A 9,868-nucleotide genomic window follows, 5' to 3' on the forward strand; every position below is an offset into this window, starting at 1 on the left:
TAGCCTCACTTTTGCTGTATTAAACATTTTGAGTAAATAATTTCTGGCTGCAATAGATGAAGCAGATGGGTCTGCTAAACTTCTGAAAAGTCACCTTGATTTTCCAATGTCTGATTCTGCTCTGCCTTGAACAGGTCTTGGGGATCTGTTCAGAACATGCATCTGCACTTAGGCAGAAGAAGGAATGAATTTTCCCCCATTTTCTCATGATAATTTGTTGACTACTGGAGAAGGATCCCACAATAGAAGGGCCTTTGGTCCAATGTGGACCAAAGCCAATGTGGTCATGTTGTGTTTTCTAGGTATGTAGCTAGAAACAAGTTGAAGTTATTAACTTCCTGAACTCCAGAGGGGAGGAATGAAAAACATCAGGAGGCTCTTAGAAAACCACTTAGTCATCCTCATAATTGTTGAGGAGACTGAAGCACAAGGTAGACTTTTCAGTCAAAGTTTGCCTCAAACTTGTCTTACTTGCTCCAGCCCTGAGCTGGCTGGCAAAGGCGAGACAACTGGATCCTTTAATCATGTCATTCCAGTTGGCCAATGAGCTCAAAGATGTTGGAGAGGAAAAGCAAAAGCAAAAGGCCCAGTGGCAACACAGAGCTCTAGCCATGATGGAGCTTTATACAGTGAGGAACCCCAGGTATCTGCTTGCCCAGAGGGCATTCATAAATGTCCATTATTAAATCTCCCATTCACTGCATCCATCATTATCTTTCCCATGCAATAGCTCCTTGCAGAGAAGTCTCCAGTAAATGATGGACCATGTGTTCAGCCTGGCTTGTCTCAGTGTGCACCTTGGACTCCATATCACAGTTCTGTTCATGCTGAAATCATCAGAGCTGTTTTCTCAACACTGTGGCCCAAAGTCTACTCTTATATGCCCACATGGGAATCTCCATCACCTCACTGGAAACCCCACAAGGTGAGCCAGGCCTGTTTCACAGGAGCACAGTGCTTTGCTCCCTCTGTGTGCCTAAAACAGCTCCCTTTTAGATTTCCTACAGTTCTCTTACAGTACTGTAAAAGGTTTTCCAGGACAGCAAAGCTCCTGTGCCCTATCCCTAGAAATACAGAACAGGGGGCTGAAGCCTAAAGGAATTTGAGCCTATAAATGATGTTTCTCAAGCTGATCATGAGCTCAAGATTTAATATTATCCATACTTCAAGTACTGACCATGTGAAATAGCAAACAGAAGCCCAGCCTTTTTATAGTGGTGCAGAAGGTATTTCATCATGTTAAAAGCATTAAGGTGCTAAAGATAGATGGTGCCTGCAGCACAGATTACTGAATATATCTCTTTTTTTCTAACTGTTGGTACACCAACCTGCTTTTACCAGTTTGTACATTATAGATGGGGACAGAATGACACATCTCAAGAGGATGGATTCTCTTTACCTTAGTTTTCATTCCATATAAAGAAATGAAAAATGAGAAGTACAACTATGGGTTTACAATTTTTTTTTCTCCACAGAAACACAATAATGATAACAAGTCCATCTTCCCTGATGTTTTTAAATGCTTCCCTTTTCTTTTTAATGCTTAACAAACTGTTCCTGTACCTCACTACTCAAGGTGTGTGTGGGAGTTGAATGTATAGCAGACTGTAAAGCATGTAAAGCTCATCAGTAGCAGTTAAGTATAGTACAAGCCTGAAGAGGAATTTGGAAACCAGGAATTCTTGAGCTGTGATACAGCTTTGACACTCAAGTGCTTTCAGGTACTGCCCATGTTTCTTTTCCCATCTCTGGCCTCCAAATTCATCAAAGGCAAAATACTCTTTCCATAAGAAGAATGCAAGCCACTGTGCTCAAATTGTGGATGTGTTAAAGGCAAACATCATTTATGCATAAGAATAGCAAATTCTTCAAGTTACAATTGTTTTAAGGTGAAATCAGTAACCATCATAGCACTATATAACTTCTAGCATTAAAGATACAAAAAATTAGTGTTTGTCTGGCTACTGGCTGTTTGGCTATCACTTGGATAATATATACAGAAAATAAAGAGGTAAGTGTTTTACATTTAAGTGATTTATCAAATCACCAATTTTCCTACTTGGAAACTAATGAAAAACTTCAAATTCTGGTCCACATTTCTAATGCCTTTTTCTGAGCTATGCATTTTATATTTCCTTTACCCAAACACCACATCAGTAAGTTTCAATACCAAAGAAAATACCAAGGTTATTTTATGAAAATTCACAAAGGAGGACAAAGGAGAAGGTTATAAATTTCTGTTCAGAGACTCGAGGTTAAGATGTGATGTGCAAGGCCCATCATAACATGACCTTCTCTCTCTAAATAGACTGCTGTATATTGCCTGCAAAAGAAAAGTAGTCCATGCCCAATAATGCATTGAATAATTGTGATTTTGAATTTGTGAAGCAATTCTGAAGAATGGATTGTAATGACTGCATAATACTTCATTGTTGTGCCAAAAAAACACACAACAAAAGCCAAGGAGAAGTGGCAAAATTTAAAACCTTCTTCTTTACAAATAATCAACTGTTTCCCATACATACAGTTATGTAACAGAAGCAAGCAACTTCATTGTTATGTAGTGTGAGTTGGATCTGGATGTAAATGAATTTCCTCAATGGATTTAATAAGTGTTGGACCTTGGTCAGCTCTCTAACAGCAAGTGCAAACACGCAACACTTGAGGAAAAAAAGCTACACAAACCAGTAGAAAAAGTTTGGGAAGACAAATTTAAACTTGGCAAAATGTATTTAACTGCTTTCCATTTGACATGAGGTCTGATTTACACCATGTCCATTTAAAACTTTAACTGCACATGGCATGTGAGCAAGTTTTTTGTATTGTCTCCTCAAGATCAGTGCTGTGAGCAGAATAGAAGCTTTGAAGTAAGATCATTAGAGAAGCTCTCCTGTTGAGTCATGAGGTGCAGAAAAGACTCCCTGTCTTTATAAATTCCTTCTCAGAGAGGAGTCTAGGTGTGGCTGGGTCCAATCCTAGTCCCAGACAAAGTCTAAGGGTTTTATAGATGCAATTGAATCTGTATGTCTTTGTCCCTTGGGATTAAGGGTGGTAACCCAAATATATTTATATTAATAAGATCAATTATTTATTTTATTCAAGATTCTAATTACAATCATTAGAATAAAAGATCCTAATCAGAATTCTTTACTGCACAGTATAGATAGATACAGCTGCTAGTATAGTGCACTATTTTCTGAAGCAATATTGAAACAATGATATTAAAGACAGTAAAATAATTATTAAGTAAAGACTGATGTTACTCAGCCATACCAACAACCATGGGCAAATCTCTTTCTCTTGGTCTTGAGGAACATCCCCACTCATGGGAGAATCTCACAAAACGCTCTTAGAAAAGGTCTGTAGAAGTCCCTAACATTAAAAAGTGGGATTTTACAGCATGAAGTTACTGACTATTGGTCAGGTGTTTCTCTGCCAGCTGTGTCAACTCAGCAGCCTTTATTCAGCAGCTTTAGATAAATTATCAGCACTATCACTTGTTGGTTCCTTTATCAGTAATTTGTCTGCTACATCCTCACCGGAGCCAGTATCTGTCAGGAAACATTGTTCTTCACATCCTCAGAATGTTTAACTTTGGGATTGATGAGTCAGGCTGGTCTCAGTGTTCTTCAACACCAAAAGCAGTTCAATGTTCCCTCATTTTCTATCCACCACTGATAACTTTTGCAGATAGGGTAAAGTTCCAGCTGTTTTAACCCCACTTAGTCAGAGCAACCTGCTACAATCTGTTGCCATTTAGACACACAATTTATTAATTTAAGGTCACTTGATAGCTCTTATACATCAGTACAGGAACTTGATCATCAAATTCAGTCTGCAATTAGCCAGTGTGAGGTTTTCTGGCTGAGACTGGCACACAGTTGCTGATTTGGATGCCCATATACTCCTGCTGGTCACTGACAGCCTGGAGAAAGCATCCAGGCCCTTCTGCCTGGGGCACTGGCTGGCTCTGTGAGGAACAGCCCTCCTGGCAAAGTGTTCTGGCACACGGAGCTGGGGAGGGTGAGCCATTTCCCTGGGCTTGTCACTTCCCCGGCTGTTCAGCAGGCTGTGCCTGGGGACTAGAACTGACCTTGGGCCCATCCTTACTAAAGAGAAAGGTACAGAAACACCTCTGCCTTTCTGCTGGATCTGTGAGCCAAGTGATAATGGGGAAAAGCATTATGTTCTGTAGGAATGGAGATGTTCAGTTAGGTTTTGCCTGAAGCATTTGGGCTTGGCCCCTTAGGAGGGGCATTACCCTGTCCTGGACTGGTGTCTAGCAGCTTTTGGTAAAACCTCAGCCTTGTATTGTCTGACATTCATTGCTCAAAGCCACCCCTTCACCTTGAGACAGCCATACTGTAGGATTTGGGAGGATCCCAGCATAATCGTGGTGTATTATTTGTTTGCAAGGAAGGAGCAGATCTAAAATGCAGTTTGCTACTCTGTTTCATCAATACCATCACTGTGATGAAATTACATGGGAGCCACCGTGAAAACTTCAATGTCAGCCACAGAATCTGCCAGGTTTGTGCTGACAAATCCAGCAGTCCAGAAGAGGAAATCATGGGACTGATACAAAAAGCACAAGATGAAATTAATACATCCAAATTGATTCTCCTAATTTTGTGTCAATTTTCATGCTTTAAGTCATGCTAGCTGGAAATTACAGCAGGAAATAGTGCAGAAAATGTATTAAATCTAAAAATCTGATAACTTCAGAGAGCTGAGGTTTTTAATGAGTTGCCTTTGGTTGTTTCAGTAGATAAAGCATGAAAAATCCTGTGCCACTGCAAAGACCCCAGCAGCATGTAGTCAAAGAACTCCACCAGCTTCCTCAGAGTTCAGCTACTGATGAATTTACTGTGTTGAATCAAAGGTTGCTTCTACATCCCACTGTTCATTACATTTTGATGTAGACTTTTGAGTTTGATATGCCTCATTAAGCAAATCAGGGCTCACACAGACAGATGGCTTCTCAAATGCTTCCTGAGGAGGTGACTGTGGAGCTCGAGGGACCTAGGTGTGATCTCAGAATCAAATCAATTCTGAGATGTTTTGCAAAGTTTTCCTTGGAAAGCAAGGCAGGAGAGCTGTGCAAGGATACCTACAGATGAGCAGAGGGAGATGGGTGGATTTATACATTGGCTGGATGAACAGGCTGGAGCAGTGAGCCAAAATACAATGCTCCAGATCCAATGCTCTAGATGTTCTTTCTGTAACAACTGTTTCAGCTCTGCACATCCCAGGAATCGATATGTGCCGCCAGAGTACAAACAATAAATCTCACTAGGTGTTACAATAGCAGCTTGCTTAAAACAACATACATCCATGCTGAACAGCTTTGCAGAATTGGACCTTGAGGGCTCAGAATGCTTTGGGATTCACTGCTTAGTGAGTTTTGCTCTCTGTTCGATGGAGCCATTATTCAAGTCATGACACTATTTTCCATTCTGTATCCATGTGTTTGAAGCTGCTGAGAAAAGATCTGCTCCAGATGGAAATGTAGCTTGCAAAGTACCCAAATGCTATTTTTGGAAACAGCATTTCCAAAACAATTGTTTGTGACTTTACAATAGGCCCTGCTGAAAAAGTGATGCTCTGGCTGGGAAAGGTTGAAGGAAACAGGACTCCAGCCCATTCCTTGAAGACAATGATTTCAAAAAGATACTTAGGAAAGAAAGATTGGAGGTCTAACTTGGAGAACTTTGGGGGTGAAGCATTTAAAGATGAATTTTAATAAATTAAGAGATAAGCAGGTGCTGCTATACTCAGCAGCCCAGGTCTATCCACCAGGAATCTCTGAAGAAGTGGGAAGGCTTCAGGCTGATTCCTGTCAAAATGAAGTGCTGGAAACTGTGTCTGGGAAAGCTGTGGAAAGGGATTAAACAAACCAACAGCTTCCTCAGCCTGCAGATTTCATAGACAGAGGGCATTCCTTGGTGTGTCCTTAAAAGGGTCTGCTTCTAGGGACTGAAAATATCATGGATGAGACAAAAAGGATCTAGGCAGATCACAGTGGGATTTAAGCTGTGTTGAACTGACACATTTTCTTGGAAAACAAGTGTTCTTTGTATCATTGCAAGTTAAAATGCTGGCATTTGCACAGCTTTGCTAGAATTTAAGCCATTTATTTTCTTTATTGTCTGGAAAAGCATGACTGGGCTACTGCCATTTTAGGTTCTGTTTTGGGATGCTGGAAGTGGTCTTCTGGAATGGATTAACCTGTACTATGAATCAATTCCTTCGCCATGCTTTTGAGATAATTGTAAAGGAATAAGCTCCTTAGTGGAACTAGATATCTGAAATATTAGGAGGTTCCAGCCAAAGCATAGAGACCTGTGATTGCCCCAGAATAAAGCACATACAAATCATTCAAGAATTTGAACTATGTGAGAGGGGCTTGAGGCTGTCAATGTATAAATCTGGTTGTCAGTTGTAGTCTGGTTCCTTTTTGTTTTGAAGTGATTTGTTTTGTCAATGTCTTGAGTACACTGGGGCCTCCAAGTCTTTCCTGTACCTGCTGGCTTTTTGCCTACCACATTTGTGTGGACAACCAGGCTGAAACATTTGCTGACAATTTTTTTTTCCATGCATTTGTCAGCTTGATGTAGTTCCACATTTCCCCCTGAGTTTTTACTACATTTAAGTTAGAATTTGCCTCTCTGGGAGTTTGAAAACCCCATTCTTACAAATTTCTAATGGGAAATAGGCAACCAAATCTTTCTCCTTTTCTCAGTCATCTAACTTTATACAGAGGCTCACCACTGTGCAAAACCTGTGAATCATTGTCTGTCAATGATTTCAGCTTCTTGATCAGTCCTCCTCACCAGATTTCAACAGAAATGTAAGCGCTGAGGCTGAAAGTCTGTCAGTTGTTCAAGGCTGGCTCGTTTTTCCCTTTGGGTATTTTCTAGAATATCTTCTTATACATAATGTATCTCTTTCTCCGTAGGCTTCTGTTTCACAGTTCTCCAAAGCCTTGGCGCTTCCTTGTCAATAAAGGTTGGCACACTTTCAATCACAGTGCTTTGGAGCTTTATTCTTTTGTGCTGAAAGAGTCACTGCTAGAAAATGCCTGAGGAAAGCACAGCTATATGTGATAAGGAAGGTTTATGTCATTAGAAAGGGAAGCTTATCTTAAATAGTATTCTAATAATTGGGTTTTATTAGGTTTTGTTGTTTCTGCCCAAGAAGAGTCTAACAGTGATGGTAAGGACTGAACTGGAAAACATAAATGGAAGTGTGAAATGGCAGCAAGAAAATGGCATGGGTCTGCTCAGCTTACTGGCAAGGGCATCAAGAACTTGAAAAAGTAAATTGGTCAATGTTTTCAGCTTTAGCAACAACTTATGTTTTCATCGAGGAACACAGTTTTTCAAGTTGACAGTGTTCTGTTGAGTTTCTGCATAAATAATAGTTAATGATCCAAATAACAGGCTCATTAATGATCCATTGTGGCTGAGGGGGAATAGAAAGGTCAGTGGGGGAATGTGCTGCAAGCAATTGCATCCAAGTAACCCAGGTGTCCACCTGCTCCTGGGATGGGTGGGGAGAACTCAGTGTTCAGAGAACAAAATACCAGGAGGTGACTGAAATTACTGAGAACCTGTGCTGTTGCTGGGGAATAGAACAGCAGCAGTGGGGCAAGTGGAGTCCAGTTCTTTGAGACATCAAGTGGGAATGACTCATGAGCCACACTGTTTGTATGTGAATGGTGCTATCTTAGAGGCTTCAACTAAATTGGGATACCCACACAAGAGGGGCAGCCTGGCATATATTAAAATCCAGGGGCATGGAGGCAGAAAAGAAAGGATACAGAAATCACCAGTGCATTGTCCCAGTGCTGCCAGTGCTCCCAGCACTGGGTGGTCAGGGAGGCAAGGGGACACTCCAAAATCTGTCAGGCTTCCAGCAGATTACAGCAGCCAGTGAGCACCATTCTGGGCTCTCCATCCAGTCCCCTGAACAGCCAACACTGACTGTACATAAGCAGAAAAAAGGAAGAGCTCAGCAATCCTGTCTATCTTTGTCCCTGAGCTGTTGCTTCACAGTATCATGAGAAAAAGAAGAGCACATCTTCCAGAGTTTTAGAAGAGGGAGTTATCCCTCTTGATGGTGGGGAGGGACAGCATCTAATGTGCTAATAGATTAGGTTGTTACAGTGCTCCCCCACGGCTTATTACCACTGCAGGAAATGCACATCTTTTAAGAACTGCTCCATCTATTGCTGTCTGAGATTTGAACTAATTTTATGACACTGAAATCCAAAAATGTTGGGCCTTACAGACACCTAAGGCACAACTGCAGGGCTCAGTTCAGATCTTGGTGTGTCAGGTCCTCTGAGGCAAGTGTGGTCAACAACCAGGTTCAGCCTCTCAAAGAAGAACAAGTGGTAGGAAGAGAAAAAAATGTATTCCTTTGCCCAGCAGTGACCTCTGTGGACATTTAGGAAGCCAAGTGCATTGTTTGACTTCTGTGCTCAGCCCCAAAGAGCCAGCAAGACCAAACTAATGGAGGGGGTGACAGTGAGTACACCTCTGCGTGCTTTGGGATCTGGAAAGCATTTATATATAAATATCATTCAGGTGGTGGAGGCTTGCAGAGTGTTATTTTTGATCATATTATCTCCTTTGCTTTTAGGATCTGTTTGATTTCCTGCAGAAGACATCAGAGGCTGTCTTTTGTTCTTAGTCCCTGCTTCAGAGCCATTAGCACACTTGGTATAATTATAAATTCACTGAGCCACAGTTCAGACTTTATGACGTTCATTTCTTTCCCTCTGGTGACCTTTCAGACATGGAAGTACAATATTCAGCCCCACATCTGAACTCCTGAAGTGATCACTTTTTTTTGCCTGGCTGGAATGACACTTTCAGCAGGCTTTCTGTCTCTTCGAGCAAAACAAACAGATTAATGGGTCACTGGCTCTTCAATTTACAAATCTCGAACTTTTGCATTTATTTTAAGGAAGAAAGCTGCACAAACATGTATCTCAGCCAATTGTTCACATGCCTCTGTGCTGGTACAGTGTGCTATCTCCATGTCAGCAATCAGCTGTAAGTAGATTTTGACTTGCAGAAAAATGTCTGATTTGGTCTTTGAATTTCTACTTCTGGCTCACAGGAAAATGTCTGATTTGGTCTTTGAATTTCTACTTCTGGCTCACCAGTATCTGAAACGTTTGGTTTTTTTCTCCCCTGCAGTGGAAAAATGGATGATCAAGGTCAGGTTCATCTTGGATACAGTCCAGTTTGCTTTACAAAATCTGTATTTAATGCCTTTTCTCATAATCTGTATTTAATGTCCTTTCTCACTGAGTAGTGCAGCACAGTTCTAACTCAAGGCCTTTGCTCTACTGTCATCTTTGAGCACCAACTCCACAGCTCCTTGTTCCCTGGATAAGGAATTCTGCTCATCTGTGAAGTCAGTGAATAGAAAGGGCCATTTGATGGGTTGCTGAACCCATAATAAAAACCACACTTCAAATCTGCTGTTTACATAACTTTAATTCCAGGAGGGTTACAGGAAGGCTGCAGCAGAAGACAGGAATGGGAAAGATAACACAGTGGATGATTCAGAAGCAAAATTCACCACTACAAAAGATCTGTCTGCATTATTTATAGGGCAGGCTGGCACTGCTTCTTTGAAATCACTCTGCCCTCATGTTTTGGCTGCTCTTCTATAAGTCTGCAGAGAAGTGGGAGACAAGATGATGCAGCAGAGGGGACGTGTGAGAGTCTGGGCAGAAGGCCATTTAGATGGGTTACATGAATCAAAAGGGATAAACCTTGGCTGTTTCCTGTGCATTTCACTGAGTGCCATTTCTCAGGGGTTACCTGAGGTTAGTTAAAAACCTGGTCCC

Source organism: Lichenostomus cassidix, chromosome 4 (assembly GCF_008360975.1).
Source record: "Lichenostomus cassidix isolate B80296 chromosome 4, HeHo_3.0, whole genome shotgun sequence".
Lineage (NCBI taxonomy): Eukaryota > Metazoa > Chordata > Aves > Passeriformes > Meliphagidae > Lichenostomus > Lichenostomus cassidix.